Source organism: Cherax quadricarinatus, chromosome 69, assembly GCF_038502225.1.
Source record: "Cherax quadricarinatus isolate ZL_2023a chromosome 69, ASM3850222v1, whole genome shotgun sequence".
NCBI lineage: Eukaryota > Metazoa > Arthropoda > Malacostraca > Decapoda > Parastacidae > Cherax > Cherax quadricarinatus.
In genome coordinates, this window is record NC_091360.1 from 15273138 (window position 1) to 15292093 (window position 18956).

General features: G+C 45.1%; 1 protein-coding gene across 4 annotated transcripts in view; it reads left to right on the forward strand.

Annotated features, from left to right (window-relative positions):
• Nucleotides 1-18956, forward strand: part of Oatp26F (Organic anion transporting polypeptide 26F) — a 669510-nt gene that overhangs the window by 249798 nt on the left and 400756 nt on the right. For all 4 annotated transcript variants that reach the window (XM_070099851.1, XM_070099848.1, XM_070099850.1 and 1 more), the window contains one exon: nucleotides 14098-14431. The gene's annotated coding sequence lies outside the window, so the exon portion shown is untranslated. The remainder of the gene's footprint in view (nucleotides 1-14097; nucleotides 14432-18956) is intronic.

An 18956-nucleotide genomic window follows, 5' to 3' on the forward strand; every position in this document is an offset into this window, starting at 1 on the left:
ACACATACATACATATACACACATACATAGGCCAGGAGCTGAGTCTCGACCCCTGCAACCACAATTAGGTGAGCACTGGTGTATGCAGCACCAGCCTGGAACCCACACCTGGTCAAGCACGTCAAGAAGTTAGAGAAAGTACAAAGGTTTGCAACAAGGCTAGTCCCAGAGCTCAAGGGAATGTCGTACGAGGAAAGGTTGAGGGAAATCGGACTGACGACACTGGAGGACAGAAGGGTCAGGGGAGGCATGATAACGACATACAAGATACTGCGGGGAATAGACAAGGTGGACAGAGACAGGATGTTCCAGAGAGGAGACACAGAAACAAGGGGACATAATTGGAAGCTGAAGACTCAGACGAGTCACAGGGATGTTAGGAAGTATTTCTTCAGTCTTAGAGTTGTCAGTAAGTGGAATAGTCTGACAAGTGATGTAGTGGAGGCAGGAACCATACATAGCTTTATGACGAGGTATGACAAAGCTCATGGAGCACAGAGAGTGAGAGGACCTAGTAGCGATCAGTGAAGAGGTGGGGCCAGGAGCTGAGTATCGAGTCCTGCAACCACAATTAGGTGAGTACACACACACACACACACACACACACACACACACACACACACACACACACACAATAGACCAAATGGAAATAGTAATAATTTTGAGTTTTTTAACGCACTTGCCGTCTCCACTGAGGTAGGGTGACCCGACAAAGAAGAAAACACTTTCACTGTCATTCATTCAATCACTGTTTTGCCAGAAGCGCTGATATCACAGTTCATATGACCCTCCAAACCGCAGCATTGCCATCCCTCCTTCAAAGTGTAGGCATTGTACTACCCACCTCCATTATTCAAGTCCGGCTAACCAGGTTCCCCGAATCCCTTCCTAAATATTACAGTATTACCACTCCAACAGCAAGTCATATTAAAACTACTTGCTTCCACTCTCGTATAACATGCTCAGACTAGCCTGTTGAATGTCAAAGCCCCTAGCAGTCAAAGCTTCCTTTTTTTGGTCTCCTTGGTATATACAAATAGCATTAAAGCTGCTCGTATGACATATACTATGTTTGCTAGTTTGTGCTGGAGGTCTGCCAGTCAGGGTGAGGGGGAGGACCCAAGGGTAAACTATCTTGATTGTTGAGGCCACCCTTCAGTCTCAGACCCTCACGAGCCTCGAGTTAGTTCCCATACTAGAGTCTGTCCTCTTTGTAAAAGTATAAAGATGCACTCTGTCTGTCTCTCTCTCTCTATCTTCTCACATTTCGGTATTTAGTAGAGCTATTGTACACAATGTAAATAATTGTACTTCATTATAATGGGACTGTATGATAAATCTAGACGATAGTATCTGGTGTACTCTTAAGTGCTCGTTCATTTAATTGTTTTAGTGACTGTAATTACACAGGCATGTTGCACGACCAGGTACAACTCCCATCTGAAACTGCAATATTGATGACGTTACCATGATCCCAGACGGAGGCCATAACATATTCTCGGTGTACACTGTTTCCAAGTGTGTATGTGTGTGTGTACTCACCTATTTGTGGTTGCAGGGGTCAATCCACAGCTTCTGGCGCCACCTCTTCGATGGTCGCTTTTAGATTCACTCTCTCCCTGCTCTATTAGCTCTATCATATCTCTTCCTAAAGCAATGTATGGATCCTGCCTCCACTACATGACTCCAAATTGTTCCACTTCCTGACAACTCTTTGACTGTAGAAATACTTCCTAGCATCCCTGTTACTCATTTGAATCTTCAGTTTGGAGTTGTGACCCCTTGTTGCTGTGTCCCATATCAGGAACATCCATTCTCTGTCCACCTTGTATTACGAACACAGGTAATGAATGGGCTGTGAGACCTGGTCGTAATGGGACTGGAGCAAACAAACTCAGCAGTAGACTATAATGTATATTTTGCCTTCACCCACTATATACAGGTATGTACAATATGTATACGAGTGACAGATGGTAAAGCAGAAGCCAGCAGCTAGACGAATCTGCCAGTGCTTATCGCAACTGAACCACGTCCCTTCAGCTTTGGCGGGCTTGCCTGTTATTGGTCAATGAACCAAGGAACTGATTTAACGACGGGTACCCTATTGATCGTTAAACCCTTAGCACCCGGTTCACTGGTTGGGAGGCAGCCTATATGGGAGTGTGACATACGTGGAATAAATTGTAACATACTCTTTGCATACCACACCTTGTCAATTCCTCTCAGTACTTTATATGTCACTATCATGCCGCCCCTAACTTTCCTGTCCTCTGTGTGTGTGTGTGTGTGTGTGTGTACTCACCTAGTTGTGGTTGCGGGGGTAGATTCACAGCTCCTGGTCCCGCCTCTTCACCTGGCCGCTACCCTGTTACTCTTCCCTCTCAGTGAGCTTTACCATACCTCTTCTTAAAGCTATGTATGGATCCTGCCTCCACTACATCACTACCCAGGCTATTCCACTTCCTGACAACTCTGTGTCTGAAGAAATATTTCCGAACATCCCTGTGGTTCATCTGAGTCTTCAGCTTCCAACTGTGACCCCTCGTTGCTGTGTCCCATCTCTGGAACATCCTGTCTCTGTCCACCTTGTCTATACCTCTCAGTATTTTATATGTCGTTATCATATCCCCCCTAACTCTCTTGTCTTCCAGTGTCGTCAGGTCGATTTCCCTTAACCTCTCCTCGTAGGACATACCCCATAGTTCCGGGACTAGTCTTGTTGCAAACCTTTGCACTTCCTCTTGTTTCCTTACATGCTTGGCTAGGTGAGGGTTCCAAACTGGCACTGCATATTCCAATATGGGCCTAATGTACAAAGTGTACAGGGTCCTGAATGATTCCTTATTAAGATGCCGGAATGCTTTTCTTAGGTTTGCCAGGCGCCTGCATGCTGCGGCAGTTATTTGGTTGATGTGCGTCTCAGGAGATGTGTTATACTCACACCAAGATCCTTTTCCTTGAGTGAGGTTTGTAGTCTCTGGCTCTTTAGACTGTACTCCGTCTGTGGTCTTCTTTGCCCTTCCCCAATCTGCATGACTTTGCACCTGGTGGAGTTGAACTCCAGGAGCCAGTTTCTGGACCAGGCCTGCAGTCCGTCCACATCCCTCTGAAGTTCTGCCTGGTCTTCGTCCGATTGAATTCTTCTCAGCTTCACATCATCTGCAAACAGAGACACTTCGGAGTCTATTTCTTCCGTCATGTCGTTCACAAATACCAGAAACAGCACCGGTCCTAGGACTGATCCCTGTGGTACCCCGCTCGTTACCGGCGCCCACTCTGTCACCTCGCCACGTACCATGACTCGCTGTTGTCTTCCTGACAGGTATTCCTTGATCCATTGTAGTGCCTTCCCTGTTATCCTTACTTTGTCCTCCAGCTTCCACACTAATCTCTTGTGTGGAACTGTGTCCAACGCCTTCTTACTGTCCAAGAAAATGCAGTCCACCTACCCCTCTCTCTCTTGTCTTACTGCCATCACCATGTCATAGAACTCCAGTAGGTTTTGTGATGCAGGATTTCCCATCCCTAAAACCGTGCTGGCTGTTGTTGATAAGATCATTCCTCTCTAGATGTTCCACCATTCTTCTGATAATTTTCTCCATGACCTTGCATACTATACATGTCATTGACACTGGTCTGTAGTTTAGTTCAATGCTTCGTGTCTGTCTTCTTTTTTAAAAATTGGGACTACATTTGCTGTCTTCCATACTTCCGGTAGTCGTCCTGTTTCGTTAGATGTGTTGAAGATAGTTGTTAGTGGTACACAAAGCACCTCTGCTCCCTCTCTCAGGACCCATAGAGAGATGTTATCCGGCCCTATCAAACTTTGAGGTGTCTAGCTCACTTAACAGCCTCTTCACTCTTCCTCGGTTTTATGTATTGTGTCCAACACTTGATAGTGTACCCCACCTCTCAGCCTTTCTGGAGGCCCTTCTGTCTCCTCTGTGAACACTTGTTTGAATCTCCTGTTGAACTCCTCACATACTTCGTGGTCGTTTTTTGTGACCTCCGCTCCTTCCTTCCTCAGCCTGATTACCTGGTCCTTGACTGTTGTATTCCTCCTGATGTGGTTGTACAACAGCTTTGGTTCAGATTTGGCTTTCGCTGTTTGTACCCAAGGGTAACAGGAATTCAGGCTAAAACGTTGTGTAGTTTTAAAAATAGGTTAGATAAATACATGAGTGGGTGTGGGTGGGTGTGAGTTGGACCTGACTAGCTTGTGCTGCTGGGTCTGGTGCCGTGCTTCTTCCTTGAGTGGAGGTGACCAGTCTGGGTGGGTCATTGGGCTAATCCTGGGGGGGGAGTTATTGGGCTAATCCGGAGGGGGGGGGACATGGACCTGCTCCGCATGGGTCAGTAGGCCTGTTGCAGTGTTCCTTCTTTCTTATGTTCTTATATTGCTTTTGGGCCTCCCGTCTTACCTGGGCATATTCATTTCTGGCTCTACGACTGGTCTTCTTATTCTCCTGGGCCCTTTGCCTTCTGTACTTCTTCCATTCCCTAGCACACTTGGTTTTTGCCTCCCTGCACCTTTGGGTGAACTACGGGCTCATCCTGGCTTTTTCATTATTCCTGTTACCCTTGGGTACAAACCTCTCCTCAGTTTCCTTGCATACTGTTGTCACATATTCCATTATCTCGTCTACTGACTTTCCTGCCAGTTCTCTGTCCCACTGAACCCCGTTGAGGAAGTTCTTCTTGCTTGTGTAGTCCCCATTCTTGTAGTTTGGCTTCATTCGTTCAGCCCTTCCTGCTTCCCCCACCACTTGAAACTCTACTATGTATTCGAAGCTTAAAACCACATGCTCATGGTGAATACTAGGTCCTGTCTCGCTGGTTCATCCTCTCCTCTCTCTCTGGTAGTGTCCCTTACATGTTGGTACATGAGGTTTTCCTGTACCACCTCCATCATCTTAGCCCTCCACGTTTCTTTGCCCCGATGTGGATCAAAGTTCTCCCAATCGATTTCCTTGTGGTTGAAGTCACCCATGATCAGTAGCTTTGCCCTTCTCGCATGAGCCCTTCTGACCACTTCAGTTAGTGTGTCAACCATCGCTCTATTACTCTAATCGTATTCTTACCTTGGCCTCCTACTGTTCTGTGGTGGGTTATACATCACAGCAATTACCACCTTGGGACCTCCAGATTGAAGTGTTAGTACTATGTAATCTCTTGCTTCTCCTGTCTTCTCTCTCCAGTTCATCAAAATCCCATCAGTTTTTTGATCAGCAGCGCCACTCCCCCACCCCTCTCTGTTCTCTGTCTTTCCTCAGGATCTGATATCCCGTTGGAAAGATGGCATCTGTTATTATCCCTGTGAGCTTGGTTTCTGTGAGGGCTGTGTGTGTGTGTGTGTGTGTGTGTGTGTGTGTGTGTGTGTGTGTGTGTGTGTGTGTGTGTGTGTGTGTGTGTGCGTGCGTGTATGTGTGAGTGTGTGTGTAAAACAAATGTAAGTGAAATTCAAGAAAACAGGCAGCAAAAACAAGACAGAGTTGAGATAGCAGGTGACTGTTCAAAGTGCCTTAAAAAAAAAACTACGACCAAAAGAAAAAAAACTAGATCACTTTCACCTGGTGTATAGAGGTTATGACAGAACACTTGCTGTTTAAAACACTCTTATAGAGGAGGTTATCATGGAACACTTGCTGTTTAAGACACTTATAGAGGAGGTTATGACAGAACACTTGCTGTTTAAAACACTTTTATAGAGGAGGTTATCATGGAACACTTGCTGTTTAAAACACTCTTATAGAGGAGGTTATCATGGAACACTTGCTGTTTAAAACACTCTTATAGAGGAGGTTATCATGGAACACTTGCTGTTTAAAACACTCTTATAGAGGAGGTTATCATGGAACACTTGCTGTTTAAAACACTTTCATCTTGACACATTATTTGAGTGACTTTTGAGGAAGTAGATAATGTTACAGGTTGTAAATAACATTCAGAGGTGATGGTAATGGTTGCAATGGGAGCAGGACTTTTCTGACACGGGTCTTAGACCACTGGTTTTGTTAGATCACTGGTCTCGCTAGACCACTTGTTTTCTTAGACCATTGGTCTTGGTGTCAGATCACTGATCTTGATGTTAGACCACTGGTACTGCTGGTACAGTGTAGTAGTTACCTTGAACACCATTGGTGCTGGTACAGTGCAGTAGCTACCTTGAACACCACCGGTGCTGGTACATTGTAGTAGTTTGAACACCAGTGCTGGTACAGTGTAGTTACCTTGTGCACCACTGGTGCTGGTACAGTGCAGTAGCTACCATGAGCACCACCGGTGCTGGTACAGTGTAGTAGTTACCTTGAACACCACTGCTTTTGGTACAGTGTATTAGTTCCCTTGAGCACTACTGGTGCTGGTACAGTGTAGTAGTTACCTTTAGCACCATTGGTGCTGGTACAGTTTAGTAGTTACCTTGAGCACCACTGGTGCTGGTAAGGTGTAGTAGTTACCTTGAGCACCGCTGGTGCTGGTACAGTGTAGTAGTTACTGTGAGCACCACTGGTGCTGGTACAGTGCAGTAGTTACCGTGAACACCACTGGTGCTGGTACAATGTATTAGTTACTTTGACCACTAGTGCTAGTTCAATTTAGTATTTACCTTGAAAACCACTGGTGCTGGTTCAGTGTAGTAGACACCTTGAATACCACTGGTGCTGGTATAGTGGGCATACAACTACTGCCAGTTTTGTGACTTGCAAAAGCAGGAGAACGAGGTAATGAGTCCCTCAGCTGAGGGACTGATTGCCTCATTCTCCTCCTCATCTTCCACCATTCTTCACTGTATTGGACTGATGAAGCCACAGGCTGGTGAAACATTTCCTCAGTAAAGATTCCCAATTGTTGCACAATTTAATATATCTTTCCTGCTCTTCTCTGCGCTCTCTCTTCCTCGTATCCAACATTCATTATGACGATGTATCAACTTCCTCTCTTGTGTCCTCAGCAGAGGTGACCTCTCTCGATGACACCTTTGTCAACATGGTTCATGACAACGGTAGTCGAGTCTGCTTCCTTTTTGACGTTGATAAAAAATCTATTTTTTTTTCCTAAGCAGCGGTGCGCAGGTTGTTCCCTCCGTCATGACCAGCTCCTCTGTTAAGGATTTCACACCTTCACAGATATTTAGAATTTTAGTGAGTGTATTGCACGGTTCACTGGCTGATTCTCGGAAGACATTTCGTATACCAGTCACTTTGTATATATTCTAATGCTGTTCAGAATATATACAGCTCTGAGATTGGTTTATATCTTAAAAAATATTGATTGAGAAATTTTTAATTCCTTTTTTAAAGATTAAGTATCCTTGACTGATGGTATACAAGTGACATGCAACCTTAGTGACCCTGGTATACACAATAGGCTCTAAACCTAATAAACCATCTATTGTATCGTTCGACTTTGCTTCGGTGCCCTGGAGGATACGTCTCTCTACCACTCTTAGGCTAGTGAACATGAATTCTGGGAACATTGCAACACATGTGACGGTCCGGCTCAGGCTGAGCTATAAGTTGATATGTGTGTGTAGGCAGATGTAGGCAGTGTGGAGATCAAGGACAGTTGGTGACAAGCTGCAGGTGTAGTCCTGTGTAGGCCGGTTCTCTCCTCTTGTATCGAGAAGAATTAGAGAACGTATTTTCCACCGGCAATTAGAATTATCGTGTTATTGTTTTATACACTGACTGTTGGAGCGTGAAACTGAAGACATTTAACTTCTCAGTCCTAAGTATAGACACTAGTTTTTCTTCCAAATTGTCGGTATCATTTAGCTCCCTACTTTCATTTGTCAATAAAGGATCGCACTGTACTCTATTTCTGTGTCTTTTGCTGCGACATTATGTATATGGACTACATATACACTTGACAGTAGCAGCAGATGACGATATATGGACTACATATACGGATGACAGTAGCAGCAGTATAAGATGTAAGAGAGAAACCCTGCTGCATCGTCCCTTATGACTGCCAGGTGTTAGTTCAGTCGTCCCTTATGACTGCCAGGTGTTAGTTCAGTCGTCCCTTATGACTGCCAGGTGTTAGTTCAGTCGTCCCTTATGACTGCCAGGTGTTAGTTCAGTCGTCCCTTATGACTGCCAGGTGTTAGTTCAGTCGTCCCTTATGACTGCCAGGTGTTAGTTCAGTCGTCCCTTATGACTGCCAGGTGTTAGTTCAGTCGTCCCTTATGACTGCCAGGTGTTAGTTCAGTCGTCCCTTATGACTGCCAGGTGTTAGTTCAGTCGTCCCTTATGACTGCCAGGTGTTAGTTCAGTCGTCCCTTATGACTGCCAGGTGTTAGGTCAGTCGTCCCTTATGACTGCCAGGTGTTAGTTCAGTCGTCCCTTATGACTGCCAGGTGTTAGTTCAGTCGTCCCTTATGACTGCCAGGTGTTAGTTCAGTCGTCCCTTATGACTGCCAGGTGTTAGTTCAGTCGTCCCTTATGACTGCCAGGTGTTAGTTCAGTCGTCCCTTATGACTTCCAGGTGTTAGTTCAGTCGTCCCTTATGACTGCCAGGTGTTAGTTCAGTCGTCCCTTATGACTGCCAGGTGTTAGTTCAGTCGTCCCTTATGACTGCCAGGTGTTAGTTCAGTCGTCCCTTATGACTTCCAGGTGTTAGTTCAGTCGTCCCTTATGACTGCCAGGTGTTAGTTCAGTCGTCCCTTATGGTTGCCAGGTGTTAGTTCAATCGTCCCTTATGACTGCCAGGTTTTAGTTCAGTCGTCCCTTCTGACTGATAGGTGTTAGTTCAATCGTCCCTTATGACTGCCAGGTTTTAGTTCAGTCGTCCCTTCTGACTGATAGGTGTTAGTTCAGTCCTCCCTTATGACTGCCAGGTGTTAGTTCAGTCGTCCCTTATGACTGCCAGGTGTTAGTTCAGTCGTCCCTTATGACTTCCAGGTGTTAGTTCAGTCGTCCCTTATGACTGCCAGGTGTTAGTTCAGTCGTCCCTTATGACTTCCAGGTGTTAGTTCAGTCGTCCCTTATGACTGCCAGGTGTTAGTTCAGTCGTCCCTTATGACTGCCAGGTGTTAGTTCAGTCGTCCCTTATGACTGCCAGGTGTTAGTTCAGTCGTCCCTTATGACTTCCAGGTGTTAGTTCAGTCGTCCCTTATGACTGCCAGGTGTTAGTTCAGTCGTCCCTTATGGTTGCCAGGTGTTAGTTCAATCGTCCCTTATGACTGCCAGGTTTTAGTTCAGTCGTCCCTTCTGACTGATAGGTGTTAGTTCAGTCCTCCCTTATGACTGCCAGGTGTTAGTTCAGTCGTCCCTTATGACTGCCAGGTGTTAGTTCAGTCGTCCCTTATGACTGCCAGGTGTTAGTTCAGTCGTCCCTTATGACTTCCAGGTGTTAGTTCAGTCGTCCCTTATGACTTCCAGGTATTAGTTCAGTCGTCCCTTATGACTTCCAGGTGTTAGTTCAGTCGTCCCTTATGACTGCCAGGTGTTAGTTCAGTCGACCATTATGACTGCCAGGTGTTAGTTCAGTCGTCCCTTATGACTGCCATGTGTTAGTTCAATCGTCCCTTATGACTGCCAGGTGTTAGTTCAGTCGTCCCTTATGACTCCCAGGTGTTAGTTCAGTCGTCCATTATGACTGCCATGTGTTAGTTCAGTCGTCCCTTATGACTGCCAGGTGTTAGTTCAGTCGTCCCTTATGACTGCCAGGTGTTAGTTCAGTCGTCCCTTATGGCTGCCAGGTGTTAGTTCAATCGTCCCTTATGACTTCCAGGTGTTAGTTCAATCGTCCCTTATGACTTCCAGGTGTTAGTTCAGTCGTCCCTTATGACTGCCAGGTGTTAGTTCAGTCGTCCCTTATGACTGCCAGGTGTTAGTTCAGTCGTCCCTTATGACTTCCAGGTGTTAGGTCAATCTTCCCTTATGACTGCCAGGTGTTAGTTCAGTCGTCCCTTATGACTGCCAGGTGTTAGTTCAGTCGTCCCTTATGACTGTCAGGTGTTAGTTCAGTCGTCCCTTATGGCTGCCAGGTGTTAGTTCAATCGTCCCTTATGACTGCCAGGTGTTAGTTCAGTCGTCCCTTCTGACTGATAGGTGTTAGTTCAGTCCTCCCTTATGACTGCCAGGTGTTAGTTCAATCGTCCCTTATGACTGCCAGGTGTTAGTTCAGTCGTCCCTTATGACTGCCAGGTGTTAGTTCAGTCGTCCCTTATGACTGCCAGGTGTTAGTTCAGTCGTCCCTTATGACTGCCAGGTGTTAGTTCAGTCGTCCCTTATGACTTCCAGGTGTTAGTTCAGTCGTCCCTTATGACTGCCAGGTGTTAGTTCAGTCGTCCCTTATGGCTGCCAGGTGTTAGTTCAATTGTCCCTTATGACTGCCAGGTGTTAGTTCAGTCGTCCCTTCTGACTGATAGGTGTTAGTTCAGTCCTCCCTTATGACTGCCAGGTGTTAGTTCAGTCGTCCCTTATGACTGCCAGGTGTTAGTTCAGTCGTCCCTTATGACTGCCAGGTGTTAGTTCAGTCGTCCCTTATGACTGCCAGGTGTTAGTTCAGTCGTCCCTTATGACTTCCAGGTGTTAGTTCAGTCGTCCCTTATGACTTCCAGGTATTAGTTCAGTCGTCCCTTATGACTTCCAGGTGTTAGTTCAGTCGTCCCTTATGACTGCCAGGTGTTAGTTCAGTCGTCCATTATGACTGCCAGGTGTTAGTTCAGTCGTCCCTTATGACTGCCATGTGTTAGTTCAATCGTCCCTTATGACTGCCAGGTGTTAGTTCAGTCGTCCCTTATGACTGCCAGGTGTTAGTTCAGTCGTCCCTTATGACTGCCAGGTGTTAGTTCAGTCGTCCCTTATGACTGCCAGGTGTTAGTTCAGTCGTCCCTTCTGACTGATAGGTGTTAGTTCAGTCCTCCCTTATGACTGCCAGGTGTTAGTTCAGTCGTCCCTTATGACTGCCAGGTGTTAGTTCAGTCGTCCCTTATGACTTCCAGGTGTTAGTTCAATCGTCCCTTATGACTTCCAGGTGTTAGTTCAGTCGTCCCTTATGACTGCCAGGTGTTAGTTCAGTCGTCCCTTATGACTGCCAGGTGTTAGTTCAGTCGTCCCTTATGACTGCCAGGTGTTAGTTCAGTCGTCCCTTATGACTGCCAGGTGTTAGTTCAGTCGTCCCTTATGACTTCCAGGTGTTAGTTCAGTCGTCCCTTATGACTGCCAGGTGTTAGTTCAGTCGTCCATTATGACTGCCAGGTGTTAGTTCAGTCGTCCCTTATGACTGCCATGTGTTAGTTCAATCGTCCCTTATGACTGCCAGGTGTTAGTTCAGTCGTCCCTTATGACTGCCAGGTGTTAGTTCAGTCGTCCCTTATGACTGCCAGGTGTTAGTTCAGTCGTCCCTTATGACTGCCAGGTGTTAGTTCAGTCGTCCCTTCTGACTGATAGGTGTTAGTTCAGTCCTCCCTTATGACTGCCAGGTGTTAGTTCAGTCGTCCCTTATGACTGCCAGGTGTTAGTTCAGTCGTCCCTTATGACTTCCAGGTGTTAGTTCAATCGTCCCTTATGACTTCCAGGTGTTAGTTCAGTCGTCCCTTATGACTGCCAGGTGTTAGTTCAGTCGTCCCTTATGACTGCCAGGTGTTAGTTCAGTCGTCCCTTATGACTGCCAGGTGTTAGTTCAGTCGTCCCTTATGACTGCCAGGTGTTAGTTCAGTCGTCCCTTATGACTGCCAGGTGTTAGTTCAGTCGTCCCTTATGACTGCCAGGTGTTAGTTCAGTCGTCCCTTATGACTGCCAGGTGTTAGTTCAGTCGTCCATTATGACTGCCAGGTGTTAGTTCAGTCGTCCCTTATGACTGCCAGGTGTTAGTTCAGTCGTCCCTTCTGACTGATAGGTGTTAGTTCAGTCCTCCCTTATGACTGCCAGGTGTTAGTTCAGTCGTCCCTTATGACTGCCAGGTGTTAGTTCAGTCGTCCCTTATGACTTCCAGGTGTTAGTTCAATCGTCCCTTATGACTTCCAGGTGTTAGTTCAGTCGTCCCTTATGACTGCCAGGTGTTAGTTCAGTCGTCCCTTATGACTTCCAGGTGTTAGTTCAATCGTCCCTTATGACTTCCAGGTGTTAGTTCAGTCGTCCCTTATGACTGCCAGGTGTTAGTTCAGTCGTCCCTTATGACTGCCAGGTGTTAGTTCAGTCGTCCCTTATGACTGCCAGGTGTTAGTTCAGTCGTCCCTTATGACTGCCAGGTGTTAGTTCAGTCGTCCCTTATGACTGCCAGGTGTTAGTTCAGTCGTCCCTTATGACTTCCAGGTGTTAGTTCAGTCGCCCCTTATGACTTCCAGGTGTTAGTTCAGTCGTCCCTTATGACTTCCAGGTGTTAGTTCAGTCGTCCCTTATGACTGCCAGGTGTTAGTTCAGTCGTCCTTTATGACTGCCAGGTGTTAGTTCAGTCGTCCCTTATGACTGCCAGGTGTTAGTTCAGTCGTCCCTTATGACTGCCAGGTGTTAGTTCAGTCCTTCCTTATGACGGTCATGGGTTAGTTCAGTTCTTCCCTGTGACAGTCATGGTAAGCAGCAGCAGCAGCAGCAGCTGCTGCTGCTGCTGCTGCTGCTGCTGCTGCTGCTGCTGCTGCTGCTGCTGCTGCTGCTGCTGCTGCTGCTGCTGCTGCTGCATCTGCTGCGTCTGCTGCTGCTACGTCTGCTGCACTGCTGCTGCTTCACCTTAAACCAGCAAATATTAGAGCCTACAAGACTCGAAAATACGCAGGACCTCATTTTCACTAACAACGACGATCTGATACGTAATATAACCGTACCAAAGACAATACACTACAGATCACAACATAATTGAGGTACAGATATGTATGCACAAAGCTTTTGACCAACAGAATGTGATCACTCATGAGGGTGTCTTAACAAAATTCAACTTCAATAACAAAAACATACAATGGGAAGAAGTCAACCATGTCCTGAGTGAAGCAATCTGGAAAGATATCCTAAACAATACGGACCCGAACCTTTGCCTAGAAAAAATTAACTTTGTGGTTCTTGAGATCTGCTCCAGACACATTCCATTAAGGAAAAGAACGAGAAGATGTAAACAAGAAAGAGAGAGACGCTTCCTATACAGATGAAGGCGAAGAATCACAGAGCTGCTGAGACGGGCTAATGTATCTGAAATACGAAGGGAGGCACTAGTCAATGAAATAGCAAATATCGAACTTAAGCCCAGCTGGTTAGATAATGACTTTAGGTGCCTGTCCAGTGCCTTCTTGAAGACAGCCAGGGGTCTATTGGTAATCCCCCTTATGTATGCTGAGAGGCAGTTGAACAGTCTTAGGTCCCTGACACTTATTGTGCTGTCTCTCAGTGTACTCGTGGCACCCCTGCTTTTCATCGGGGGAATGCTACATCTCCTGCCGAGTTTTTTGCTTTCGTAGGAAGTGATTTTCGTGTGCAGGTTTGGTACCGATCCGTCCAGGACCTTCCAAGTGTATATTATCATGTATCTCTCTCGCCTGCGTTTCAGGGAATACAGATCAAGGACCTTCAACCGTTCCCAGTAGTCTAGGTGCCTTATCGTATTTATGTGTGCCGTGAAAGTTCTTTGTACACTCTCCAGGTCTACAGTGTCACCAGCCTTGAAGACAGTCATCATGGGCTTGTCGTACCTAGTCTTGAAGGTTCTCAATAGTTTAAAGTGGGAAGACTGCTGAAAAAACATAAGTTACAAAAGTGACTTTCATTGTTTAAAAAATAAAGCATAATTTAAGGAATATTTTGACGATTAATTTTCCTTTCTACGAGGTTATCAAAATTATGAAATTTTCTGGATTTCAAATTTCCGTCAAATTAATAGTACATTGTACTTTGTTTTGGTGTTTCATGCGTAGTTCAGCCTTTATTAATATTTTTTTCTTTCAATATATTGAAAATCATAATGTAACAGAGGCACAAATGGTATTTAGAAGAAAAATAATAAGCACTTGAAGACACAATGTTATATTCCTATGGACACTTAGAGTGTGAATATAACCGGGCAATATATATTGGTGTCAGGGGAGGAATATACTCTAACCTCTTATTACTTTCCTGTGTTTATTTTCCCTCCATGTTTAGTTTTATGCTTTGTTTTGTGTTTCAGATTGTTGTCAGTGTTGTCAGTGTTGTCAATCGTTGAAGTGAAGGAAGCTGTGGCGTAGTACAAGGTTCCCAGGAGTTAGTAGTGACTGTACTGGCCCAGGGAAACTCCTAGCAACTGTCAACATATCTTGCAAGTTGGCAGCAAGTACCAGAACTTGACAGCAAGTCCCAGAACTTGTCAGCGAGTCTCAGAACTTGACAGCAAGTCCCAGAACTTGTCAGCGAGTCTCAGAACTTGTCAGCGAGTCCCAGAACTTGTCAGCAAGTCACATACATCTCAGGAGCTCTCAGTTTTGAATAAGAAACCAAAGAACAGCTGTTGGATCATTTACAAGGTAGGTCCCGGATACCATGCCATCTTTCCTTGTGTGTGGTACCTGTCTTGTGTCAGTTGTGTGGTTATCAATGTACCACCTGTGATGTGTGGTTAACAATATAACCTGTGATGTGTGGTTATCAATATACCACCTATCATGTGTGGTTATCAATGTACCACCTGTGATGTGTGGTTAACAATATAACCTGTGATGTGTGGTTATCAATATACCACCTATCATGTGTGGTTATCAATGTGCCACCTGTGATGTGTGGTTATCAATGTGCCACCTGTGATGTGTGGTTATCAGTGCACCACCTGTGATGTGTGGTTATCAGTGTACCACCTGTGTTGTGTGGTTATCAATGTATTTAACCTGTAATAGAGTTAACAGTGGGTGTATTGTGAGTATAATTTTTATTGTGTGTATTGCTGATGTATTGTGGGTGTATTATGGGTGTATTCTATATTTGTTAATTATTTAAGAATGTTTGTAGATGAATGGTTCAGAGAACCGACATGTTGATAAATTAGACACATGTGCAACTCTTGGGTATCTTTATTGAGGAAACGTTTCGCCACACAGTGGCTTCATCAGTCCATACAAAGGAGAATCTTGAAGAACAGGAGGAGAATGAGGTAATCAGTCCCTCAACCTTGAGTCGATGTGGTCAGTCCATCAATCTTGAATAGAATACCACCACAACCAGTCATCACTACTATAACCAGTTATTACCACCACAACCGGTATTCTATTCAAGATTGATGGACTGACCACATCGACTCAAGGTTGAGGGACTGATTACCTCATTCTCCTCCTGTTCTTCAAGATTCTCCTTTGTATGGACTGATGAAGCCACTGTGTGGCGAAACGTTTCCTCAAAGATACCCAAGAGTTGCACATGTGTCTAATTTATTTAAGAATGGTTGAGACTTAGTGTTAAGAAGGACCAGTCACATCGATATTAACATTAAACTGTGCCAACTAACGCAACTCACTGTTTGTTGTGAGTTTATCACATGTGAGCAAATTAGTCAAGATAACAACGATTGTTATTGTTAGTAGCTACGTGTTATCATGGCACGTACTATGGCACGTGTTATGACACGTATTATCATGGCACGTGTTATGACACGTGTTATCATGGCACGTGTTATGACGAGTGTTATCATGGCACGTGTTATCATGGCACGTGTTATCATGACACGTGTTATCATGGCACGTGTTATCATGACACGTGTTATCATGGCACGTGTTATCATGGCATGTGTTATCATGACACTTGTTATGGCACGTGTTATGATGATACGTGTTATCATGACACGTGTTATCATGGCACGTGTTATCATGGTATGTGTTATGACACGTGTTATCATGGCATGTGTTATGGCACGTGTTATGATGACACGTGTTATGACACGTGTTATCATGGCACATGTTATGACACGTGTTATCATGGCACGTGTTATGACACGTGTTATCATGACACGTGTTATCATGGCATGTGTTATCATGGCATGTGTTATCATGACACGTGTTATCATGGCACGTGTTATCATGGCATGTGTTATCATGACACTTGTTATGGCACGTGTTATGATACGTGTTATCATGACACGTGTTATCATGGCATGTGTTATCATGACACGTGTTATCATGGCATGTGTTATGGCACGTGTTATGATGACACGTGTTATGACACGTGTTATCATGGCACATGTTATGACACGTGTTATCATGGCACGTGTTATGACACGTGTTATCATGACACGTGTTATCATGACACGTGTTATCATGGCATGTGTTATCATGACACGTGTTATCATGACACGTGTTATGACACGTATTATCATGGCATGTGTTATCATGACACGTGTTATCATGGCACGTGTTATCATGACAGGTGTTATAATGGCACGTGTTATCATGACATGTATTATCATGGCATGTGTTATCATGACACGTGTTATGGCATGTGTTATCATGACACGTGTTATGGCATGTGTTATGACACGTGTTATCATGACACGTGTTATCATGGCATATGTTATCATGGCACGTGTTATCATGACACGTGTTATGGCACGTGTTATCATGTTATCACAACCAGTCATTACCACCACAACCCGTCATCACTACTAAAACCAATCACCGTTACAACCAGTCATTACCACCACGACCAGTCATTATCACCACACCCAGTCATTGCCACCACAACCAGTCACCACTACAACCAGCCATTACCACCACAACCAGTCATCACAAGCAGTCACCACCACAACCAGTCACCACTACAACCAGCCATTACCACCACAACCAGTCATCACAAGCAGTCACCACCACAACCAGTCATCACTACAACCACTCATTACCACCACAACCAGTCATCACTACAACCAGTCATTGCCACCACAACCAGTCACCACTACAACCAGCCATTACCACCACAACCAGTCATCACAAGCAGTCACCACCACAACCAGTCACCACTACAACCAGCCATTACCACCACAACCAGTCATCACAAGCATTCACCACCACAACCAGTCATCACTACAACCAGTCATTGCCACCACAACCAGTCACCACTACAACCAGCCATTACCACCACAACCAGTCATCACAAGCAGTCACCACCACAACCAGTCATCACTACAACCAGTCATTGCCACCACAACCAGTCATCACTACAACCAGCCATTACCACCACAACCAGTCATCACAAGCAGTCACCACCACAACCAGTCACCACCACAACCAGTCATCACTACTATAACCAGTTATTACCACCACAACCAGTCATTGCCACCACAACCAGTTATTACCACCACAACCAGTTATTACCACCACAACCAGTCATTACCAGCACGACCAATCATCACCACCCCCAGTCATTACCACCACAAATCATCACCACAACAACCAGTCATCACCACAACAGTCATCATCACAACAACCAGTCATTTCCACAACAACCAATCATCACAACCAGTCATCGCCACAACCAGTCATCACAACAACCAGTCATCACCACAACAACCAGTCATTTCCACAACAACCAATCATCATCACAACCAGTCATCACCACCATAACCAGCCATTACCACATGCAGTCATTACCACAACAGTTATCACCACAACAACCAGTCATCACCACAACAACCAGTCATCACAACAACAACAACCAGTCATCACCACAACAACCAGTCATCACCACAACAACCAGTCATCACCACAACAACCAGTCATCACAACCAGTCATCACAACCAGTCATCACCACAACAACCAGTCATCACAACCAGTCATCACAACAACAACCAGTCATCACAAGTCAGCACCACAAACTTACCCTAAAACTGGTGTAATACCATTGACCAGAAAGTGAGTGTTGACCAGTGTTCCATACACTGTAATGTATGGAACACACGGGGTGCAAGCCTCGTGTATTAGTGTGTCGTCTCAGTGACACACACACACAGGGGCCAGGAGCTGTAAATCTACCCCTGCAGCCACATATAGATGAGCACACACATTTAGTTTTATTCGTCAAGAATAATTGAGGGCTTGAGTCAAATGACTTGTTTAGTGGGTGGGCAGCTACTGGACTACTGAAGACAAGGGTTCACCTCAGTTGGAAGACAGACGTTCACAACTATTGCTTTATTAATTAGTTTTATAGTTACCTGGAGTCTACCTGGAGAGTATTCCGGGGGTCAACACCCCCGCGGCCCGGTCCACGACCAGGCCTCCCGGTGGATCAAGGCCTGATCAACTAGGCTGTTACTGCTAGCCCCACGTAACCCAACGTACGAACCACAGCCCGGCTAATCCGGCACCGACTTTAAGTATCTGTCCAGCTCCCTCTTGAAGACAACCAGGGGTCTATTGGTAATTCCCCTTATGCCTGGTGGGACGCTGTTGAACAGTCTTGGGCCCCGGACACTCACAGTATTTTTCTCTTAGTGTACTAATGGCGCCCCTACTTTCCACTGGGGTATGTTGCATCGCCTACCAAATATTTTACTTTCGTAGGGAGTGATTTCTGTGTGCAGATTTGGGACTATCTAAATGAACATTAAAACTATATTTAAATGCTAAGACATTCATCACAAGTCAATAGTAAACAAATTTATAATATGTGATACTTGTAATCCCTGAAGTCTAGAGTGTCATCAGAGTGTCCGGGTGTCACTCATCACCTCTAACTACAAACATATTTACATTAAAGCATCACTAACCAAGATAATAACTGCACAACCTTTTAGAAAGTTTGTTTCAGTTACAGTCTTACTCATGTTAGTGTCTTGTTAATATCGTCAAGTAATTTGTTTAGTCTCTGAGGTTACTGTTATAATTACCCGACCCTCGTACGTCTCTCCATTACAACACCTCTTTCCAAAGTCTGCTTATCTCGTTAAGAACCAAGCATCTCTTTTCACATAAAAGATGGGGATATTTCCCCTTTCGTATAAATATGCCTGCACATCTGGCCAGACGCTCTATGACCCTAATGGATTTAGAGCTTTTTCTTTTTAATAAAAT